We start from the raw sequence: 9,984 nt of genomic DNA, 5'->3' as shown, positions 1-9,984 counted from the left end.
AAACCATGATGAGGACACAGACGCTGCAGATCCTTGAACCTCTCCCAAGCTTCATATAAGGACTCACCAGGATCTTGGGTGAAAGTAACTATGGCATGTCTCATATCTGCAGTCTTTTGGTAAGGGTACCACTTGATAAGAAAAATCTTGGAAAGTTTTGCCAAGGTGGTGATGGTGGAAGGCAGCTTATTATACCAAAATAGAGCTTTATCGCGTAGAGAGAAGCCAAATAGGATGAGTTTCATCTCATCAGCAGTAACACCAACTTGTTTCTAAGTAGCACAACATTGTAAAAACCGCTACAAGTACTGATTTGGGTCTTCAAATGGTAACCCAGCAAATTGATTATTCTGAACCATATTCAAAACATGAGACTTGATCTCAAAATTCGTAGCAGAGATAGTGGGCATCCGTACCCCAATGGGCATATTATCAAGAGATGGTTGTACATAGTCTCTGAAGGTTCGTGTAACATTCTCACCCATCTTAAGAGTAATAGGTGAGACGGGAATTCTTGTTATGGTAAAGATGGAGGAGAACGTGTCTTTTGGGAGGGTGTCCCTACAAACAATTGTGCTTGCTTATTTTTCTTTCTGAGTCTACGAGCGATCTTTTCAATCTCCGGATCAAATGGAATGATATTTGGGGATTTCAATTTCCTACTCATACACCAAAAACACTAAAACAAACGTGAGATGCTCCAAAGAACATGTGTTTATCAGAGTAGAGGTTAGTTTAATACTATAATTCAGACAAAATAAAAATAAACCATCTCCCCAGCGATGACGCCAAAATTTGAATGGCTAAAGTCGTATCACCTAATCAAAAATAACCTAAGGTCCACTAAGTAGTAGTCAATGAAGTTAGGATCGAATCCACAGGGAGAAAGTTATATTATTATATCTGAACTCTAATATTATACTAACAAAAGCACATGAAGATGGTTGTGTTACTAAACTAAGCAAATAGCAGAACTAAACAAGAAGGTATAGATCAATTAATAAAGCACTAGAATTATGGATCACTATGCATACAATTCGGGAAATCAGGGACGAATAACAACCACCTAATAAGTCAAACTGTCTGGGGCGCATGTACTTTTTCTCGAACATTACTCCTTCAAAGATCACCCAGCCGCTCTCGCATGGTCAAGGCTCACTTTACCTAATGATTGAAAGCCTATACGGTATCTCTCCTTTCGAAGCAGGTTCAGTATCGCAATAAAAGAAATATAAATCCGGCCAAACTTATAAATCTAGCATGAAGATTCAATGACAGAAATAATTGAAATACAAGGCAATCAGATTAATCTACCAATCCCTGATTGCATACATAAATTCCCACTATCCTAGAAATAAAACTACTCACTCATAATTATGAAAACAATAACTAAATTAATATAAAAACTCATACTTTGAAACATTACAAATAATAATTAAGAAAATAATCTAATTAACAATAGAGGAAGTAATTAAGAAAGATTACCAAATTGAAGAATTGTATTGAACTTGTGAATAAGATAATGGAACGATCTTAAATTGAAAGCAAAAAGTACTAAATTGGGGTTCTTCAATCCGTCTCTCGAGAAAACTATGAATAATATTAAAAAAACTAAAATCCTTCCTAGAAATTCTAATTTTGCTATTTATACAACTCCTAAAGCCAATAGGAAAAAGTCCTAAAAATCAATGGGATTCATTAAAAAGCGTGTGGCATATCATCATTCAATCGACCTAACAACTCCTGACCCAATCCGGCTCCAAGTATAGAAGGCAGCATAAAATCACAAGCGCCTGATGAAATCGGGCTGACCCGCCCGATGTCATCGGGCCGCCTAAAACTCAGCAGAGGTGCAACATGTCTTCTTATCGAATTACATCTTTGCACCTCTTGTGAGTCTTAGGCCGGGTTATCACTTCTCGTGAGCTTTACATCTTGTGGTGTCATGTGGATGGGGCCAGTTTTTTGAACCCTGCTATACGACTCATGGACTATTTGGATGAGGTTACTCGGTCTCGCGGTGACATTGCTATTGGTGGTATGATATATGTGATTGCTTCTTCTTTCGGTATTGATTTGACAGATCAATAGGTCATACCAGGTAGCACGCGACTTGATCTGAGGGATTTTTAGACCATGGACTGGATCGCTACTGACGTCACTGACGTCACTGACGCGTATGTTTGGAAGCTTGGGTAACGTCCCTATGCTTACCTTCCGAACCCGAAGCGCATCGTCGTCTACAACCCGAAGAACTGGCTTTTTGCTCCTGATTTCCCTTGGAACCCTGTAGAGGAACAGAGCAGTGAGCCTAGCCGTGCTCCCGAGTCGTCTACCCAGTCTAACGAGCCTCCAGTGATCCCTTATTCTCACCAGCTTGATGCGCTTTGTGGAGATATTGGGAGTCTTCACATGGAGGTTCATCTGCTTCATCAGTCTCACTCCGATTCTGTTGCTGCTATGTAGTACTCTGTGGATTTGATGGCTTCTTAGCACCAAGCTTTCCAGGCCACCTTTGGTGATGTTCCCCAACCACTCCGCGATCTTCGCGCCTGGCATATCTCATAAGGATGGATGCTAGGCAGCCTAGTGATAATACCATGCATGATGCTCCTCCTGATCGATGAGTTCCCTTTATCCCTTCTCTTTGCATGCTTTTTCTTCTTTCACATTGAGGACATTGTGCCATTTAGCTTGGGGGGAGGGATTTACCACATCATTTGTACATATTCATCATGTACGCATCTTTTATTTTTCGTTTTCGCATATAGTTTCATTATTAAGTTGCATTTTAGGTTGCATTTAGGATTGGTCTTTGCTGATAATACACATTAAACTTCGTTCTATGCTTATCTCTATGTGAAGTCTAAGCATGATTTGAATAACTCTGAACTATTTTGATCTCTCCTTGCTCGTTGTGATTTGAATGGTTTGTGGTAGGACGGTTTGATCCTCCCAAGGAAGACTTGACTATACTTGTTAGCCAAAAAGCTACCTAGTGAGGTTATTTCAGCTTGATGGACTAACATCTTTTTAGTCTTTCTTTTCATATGTGATGCTCTTCCTTGGTTATTATTCTCTAGAACTTGCATTGATACTCCTCGAGACCGCCTTAACTTGTTTATGCATTAAATATCATTGAGGCAATTGTTGTTTCTGAGCTACATGACCAAATGCCACCTACATTGATTACTTCCTTTTTGTCACCCCTTTGAGCCTAGCCTGTTTCTTTTAATTAACTACATCTTTAGCCATTTACCTTGTCCTACCTAGGGGATTATAAAGCTACGTTGATGAAGTTAAGTGTGACATTGGAGATATTTTATGGTGTTTGATTGTATTGAGTTCATCTCCTCATAGTTACTTTTTTTGAAACTCCTATTGATTTCCTCTTGTAGATGATTTGCTAAATCCTTTATTGAAAAAAAAATAAAAGTAAAAAGAAAAAAAGAAAGAAAGATTGTGATTTATGTCTTTAGTGCGTAATAAAAGGAAATTGGAGTTTATAGTTAAGGAGCTATGAATTAGTTAATGAGAAAAAGAAATGAAGTGAAATTAAAATGTGCGATTTTGGTGTTTAGTAATTGTTGTCAAAAGCGTTTGGAAAAAGAGGAAAAAAGCTTCACTTTCCCCTTTGAGCACCACTTTTCCAGAACTTCCCACACACATACCTTAAGCCTTCATTACAACCCATATAAGCCCTCATGATTCTTTGCATATAACATAGTCCCGTAGCGGTGGAGAGTGAGAAGATGTGTAAGCCTATGGTCGGATATAGTCAATGGAATGGAGCCTTGAGCGATTATTAGACCCTTTTATACACATGAGTGTTGTGGGCACGACTAGAGTGAGGGTTATCATGTATGGTCAAGGCAAGCTTGGGGGAGCAAAGTGGTAATATTGGTTGTTAAGTCACAATTATGAGATCTAGGACATGAATTGAATAGTTTTGTGTGTATTCCCTTCATGGTTCTATTTTCACATTGAATATTGATATGAAAACTGTATTGTGTGTGTGCTTGAAGAGTTTTTGTCTTACTTTTCTCTCTGTTTCATGTTGGAATGCTTGAGGACAAGCATTAGTTTAGCTTAGGGGAGTTTGATAAGTCAATTTTTAGTTGCATATAGGTAGGTATTAAGTCTCATTTTCATGAAGATTTTAGTGCATCTTAGATCTAATTGCATGATTTGGGCATTCTTTTGAACCATTGTGTTATTTTGAGATACTTTTGTTTTTTTATGTGATTTTCAGGTTATTGAGGCTGATTGCGACTAAGAGAAGCTAATATGATTCATAGATGGTCTAGATGGCGAATTTCGGATGCGGGAAGATGAATTTGAGTGCTTTGGGGTTGAAGGAATGACAGATATTGAAGAATACTTTCTTTGTGGGACCAAGCAAAACCTCGCTTACCCACGCACCAAGGCGCACGCCCAAGCGAGATCCCGCTTGCCTGTGCACTATTGTAAATCAAAGCATCAAAATCCTTATGTTTCGCGTGCACACCCAAGCAGAATTTTGCTTTCCCATGCATTGTGTTGCATGCCCGTGCAACTTCCGGCTTGACCGTGCAAGCTGCTGCCCCATTATTTTCGCGACTTTTAGTTATTTCCTTTTCTAGTTTATGTTAAAAGTAATTCACACTGATCTTGCAGAACTTTGAGAATTATGAGAGTCGGAGTGGTAAGAAATATTATATTACCTTTGTGGATGATTGTTCAAGATACTGTAGATTTTTACTATTAAAGTTAAAGGATGAGGCTGAACATAAATTCTTGATTTGTAAGGAATTTGTGTGAGAAAGAAGGCATTATTCATGAAGTTTCCGCACCATATATCCTTCAGCAGAATGGTATAGTGGAAAGGAAGAATAGGACTTTGAAGGAAATGATGAATGTTATGCTTTTAAGTTCTGGTACCCCTGATAATATGTAGAGGAGAAGCTATCCTATTTGCAAACTATATATTGAACAAGGCGTCTCATAAGAATAGACAAGACTCCATTCGAGATATGGAGAAGTTTTGTGCCTAACCTGAAATTTATTAAAGTGCGGGTGTGTCTAGCTAAGGTGGGTATGCCTTCGTTCAAGAGGACTATTGTAGGAGTCGAGACCTTTGATGTTGTCTTCCTTAGTATGCTGAGAATAGTGCTACCTACAGATTTCTGAGGTTGGATGACAAGTCTTTGTGTGAGGCTCGAAATGCAAAATTCTTTGAAGATGTATTTCATTTGAAGAAAACAAGGCATAGTGAAAATGCTCCTTTTGTGGGGGTTTCGTCTAGTGACGCAGGTCCTTTAGCTACTTCGAATGATGTCAATCAGTCTAATGAACGTAGAAGAAGTAAAAGGCATATGGTGGAATCTAGTTTTGGTCCATACTTCATTACTACATTTACGTCTAAGTTTGAAACATCAAAAGTCATGGATATGTCATTATTTACGGTGGATGAGGATCCCAAGACATTTGAAGAAGCCATGAGTTATATGGATGCTAGTTTTTGGAGGGAAGCCGTCAACAATGAGTTGAAATCCATCATGGCAAACGACACTTGGGAACTTATGGATTTGCCTATGGGTAATAAATCGATCAATTGCAAGTGGATTCTCAAGAGGAAGTTGAAAATTGATGTGACTGTGGAAAGGTTCAAGGCAACACTGGTTATTAGAGGATTCACTCAAAAATTTGGGATTGATTATTTCTATACTTATTTACCTGTGACTAAAATTGCTACCATTCGTGTTTTATTTGCATTAGCTTCTTCATTTAACCTGTTTGTGCATCAGATGGATGTGAAGAGAACTTTCATGAATGTCGATCTCGATGAGGAGATATATGTGGAGCAACCTCCGGGCTGCGCAGGCCTGGAATGGAGCAAAAGGTGTGCAGGTTAAAGAAGTCTCTCTATGGCCTCAAGAAAGCTCTAAAACAAAGCTATGAAAAAATCCGCAAGACTGTTCTTAGTTTTGGGTTTAGTGTGAAAGGCTTAGATGCATGTGTGTCTTCAAAGGTGATAGACTCTGATTGTGTAATCACATGCTTATATGTTTATGACATGCTTCTGTTTAGAGCAAGTTTTGATGCCATAGAGAAGACTAAGAGAATCTTGTCTTCTAAGTTTGGGATGAAGGATTTGGCTGTAGCCGATGTGATATTAAGGTTAAAAGTTGTTAGAACTCCTAAGAGGTATTCATTGTCTCTCTCATTATGTGGAAAAAGTGTTAAAGAATTTTAATTATTTTGATGATCCTCTAGTCAGGACTCCCTATGATTCTAGTGTTTAATTACTCGAGAATAATAGAGATAATGTGTCATAAGGTGAGTATGCGAGGGTCATAGGTAGTTTGATGTTTTTGATGAACTGTACTCGTCCTAATATTGGCTATGCGATGAGTAGGGTCAGCAGATACACTCATAATCTCAGTTTGGATCATTAGAAAGCTCTTAAAAGACTATTGAGGTATTTAAGAGGAACCACAGACTGGGGGGTCAAACTTTGTGGCTTTTCCAACCATCCTGAAAGGGTAATGTGATGCAAATTGGGTGACTGACAGTGATGAGGTGAGTTCTACCAGTGGGTATGTGTTCACCTCTGAATGGAAGTGCAATATCATGGAAGTATGCAAAGCATACATGTGTAGCCTGATCTACTATGGAAGCTGAGTTCATTGCTTTGGATCTTGCTATTCAAGAGGTTGATTGGTTAAGGAACCTTTTGGAAGACATTCCTTTGCGGGGGAGACCGGCTCCTTCCGTGTTAGTTCATTGTGATTCACAAGCGACGATAGGGGTTGCTAATAACAGTGTTTAATATGGCAAGAAAAGACACATTCGAGTTAGACATGAGTTTGTGAGGTAATATATTGTGAATCGTGTCATCTCTCTAGAATTTGTGAGAATTGAAAGCAATTTATGATTGCTAATAATATACTTATTACTCTAATTTGAGTGGATTCTTGTGGAATACGTTGCATATGTATAATTTATGAGATTTTATCTCATGATGCCTTGTGCATGGTCTCACATGGTCAGTGTCATAGTCTTGTAATGGGATGCTCCACTTTGGTCAAACTTGATAGATTGTGATAGTCTATAGACCATTTGGGTGGTTTGACAAGTGGAGCTAATGATATTTGGCGGCCATTCAGAGGGGTTGTATTGGTGTCCATGGCCTTTTGCTGGTTCAATTTAATTGAATATAATGCACTAGGTGTTTTCATAGCTTTTATGGCTGATTCAATCTTATTTGAAAGTAATAAAACATCGTGGATGAGTGTGAAGAGATGGCATCCTTCTGTCGAATGTCATACTTATAGGAATTCTAGAGTGCTCTTTGTAATCCCACGGTGATGGCTAGGACTGTTGAACAATGTATTTTTCACAATAATTTGAAAGAAATGTGATTTGTCTTGAAGGTAAAATGAATTGTACGTTCAACTGTGTTGTGTGTTGTTTAAGGGACAATTCATGGATAACGCGGTGTTTCTCAAGCTCTGAAAGTAACATATGTGGTATCGGGTGCCTTCCCTCTCCTGTAAATTCAATCGTACGATACTTGGAGGTGAGGGGACACCCCATCTCACTATGATAGCTCAATCCTTGCATACTAATATGTAAGTATCAAGCTTTCCTTATACAACTCATTTCTCATTTCCGTGCGTTTGTTGGGGAATGTTGGATAACATCCAAGTGAACACGAAGCAGCGAACAAAAGTTTCATGCATGCCAAACAACCATGTGCCACATAATCACCGGGCAAGACAAGATTTTTTTCCTTCAATTAGTTTTCGCTTGCGGCCTCGACCGGGCGAACCTCTTTTTAGGCGGTTTTCGAATTTTCGCGCTTTTGTTGCTTATTTTATCTTTCATATAAATACCTCTTTTCGAAAAAAATCGAATTATTATTCTTTGTAACTCTAAAACAATAGTCTACCCTATTCTCTCTAAGATTTGAGAATTTCTTGAGAAATGCCAATCTTTGATCCGCGTGCTTGGAGTCAGAGATAGTTGTGTGAACCTTTGGGGATGAAAATCATCGTTAATCCGATCCGCACCGGAGGTGGCAAAATTTGTTTTTAAGGTAGTGGCACTCATAACACGGCGCAACTTGTTCTTATAAGTTGGGTTTACTTACTTGAATTCTGCAGATTTATTTACTAAAACACTTCTCTATATAGGCTTGAAGATTACGGGGAAACGTCGACGTCAACCTGAAGATTTTAATATACTTTATTTTTTGTGTGTGTCAATCTTTATTTTTGCTAATTTGAACTTGTTAAGTTTATTAGTCTTTATTAGATCATTTGCATATCTGAACTGTTTTTCTTCTTATAAATACTAAAATCATGTTGAACAGATGAGGGCCAAAAGGCTTATTATTATTAGTGTTGTCTCATTGTTAATTCGTGGTTTTAGATTTAGCCCTGTGATAGCTAGTTGCTATTTCTTTTTCATTGTTTCATGTCTTATTAGTTAGTTTGAAACTTTTAACACTTAATGGATAGATTGATATAATGAAGAATGTCCTAATAATTGATACTCTGTAGTGTGTTTATAACTCTGTAGTTTGTTTCATAAGCAATTGATAATATTTTGTTATTATAATTAATTAGTTAGGCTACGTTATTTCGGACTGAAATAAATTGAATAGAACTATACTTAATTTGTTTGAATTGAACTGAACTTAATTTGTTTGAATTAACTTAATTTTTTAAAATTGATCTGAACTAAAACTGTGAGAGAAAATCAAATGAACTGAACTGACTTGCCATTAATTCAAATGAACTGAACTGAACAACTCTGATCCCATGTGACTAAAAATACAAGAAAAAAACGAAGGTACTATATCTTAATGATGTTATTAGAAGCTATGCGAAGTACAATTGTCTGACAGTTTCCTTTTTCTTTCAAAAAAAAAAAATAAGTAACTCAAGATATTAAACTGTCATTTAAAATATACGGTTGAACAACTTTTTAATAATCACACAAAATAAAAAGTGTTCAATTGCTTCATTTTAACAAATGTATTATATTATTGACAAACTTATTAATATATAATCTTGAACATTAATCTAATTTGATGAAAAAAATATCACGTATACAAGTGAAAAATAATAAACTTCAAAAATAAAACAAAATAAAAAATTATAGAGTGACTACTATTGGATAATATTATATGTAAAGGGATAATATTATATTGTAAAGGGTAGAAAGGTACTTTCATAGTCATAGGTCTGTATTATAAACACTATATATATTGAATGCCAGGTTAACCTACAATAGGTTAACACAATTATTTCCAACACCTGTACATGGTATCACAGCCAGAGATTTTCTAAAAAAAAAAAAAATTCCCTAAAACTCATGTTTTTTTTTTCCCTAACGTTTTTCTTTCTCTTCTCTGTGATGGATCCTTCGATCCTTTCTTCCGCTGCCAGAGCTGCTGTTGCACAGCCCTTCGCGCCGCCGACCACCGGCCTATATTCGCCGGCGACTGACGTCCCACCCTCTGCCGGCATCGCAGCGCCTTTTCGGGCGCCTTCTTTGCCCACGACGTGGTCGGCTGCTGTTACCTCAGCGCCTGCCGTCGAGCTTACCTCCGGCCTGCACCAACTTGGATCTTCTCCGGCTACCCCGTCGCGCGTCCCGCCGACTACTTCTGCGACGTGGACTGCTGCTGTCCCGTCCTCCTTTTCTGCCGGTATTTCAGCCTCCCAGCCACATGTCTGGGCAACTCCGGCCACCTCATCCCGCGCCTCGCCACGTTTTCCGCTGGGGTTTCCCCCCCACACCGGCGCTGTTCCACAGCCGGCCCCTCCAGGACTTTTTCCGGCCTACTCCATGCCGTCCAGTTCATCGGTATTTGCCCTCCCGCAAATCTCTTCCCCTAATCTCAGTAATTTGGTAACTATTACTCTTTCTTCTCCCGAAGATTATTTATTGTGGAAAACCCAAATTACTTGTTTATTACTTTCCCATAATCTG

General features: G+C 38.2%; 1 pseudogene; it reads left to right on the top strand.

Moving 5' to 3' along the window:
- Positions 1–115, top strand: LOC125494033 (small nucleolar RNA R71; annotated as a pseudogene).
- The last annotated feature ends 9,869 nt before the right edge of the window (positions 116–9,984 follow it).

The sequence above is a fragment of the Beta vulgaris genome, chromosome 6, assembly GCF_026745355.1.
Source record: "Beta vulgaris subsp. vulgaris cultivar EL10 chromosome 6, EL10.2, whole genome shotgun sequence".
In the NCBI taxonomy this organism is placed as follows: domain Eukaryota; kingdom Viridiplantae; phylum Streptophyta; class Magnoliopsida; order Caryophyllales; family Amaranthaceae; genus Beta; species Beta vulgaris.
The sequence above is the reverse complement of the archived record's forward strand: the minus strand, read 5'-3'. Positions and strand labels throughout refer to the sequence as shown.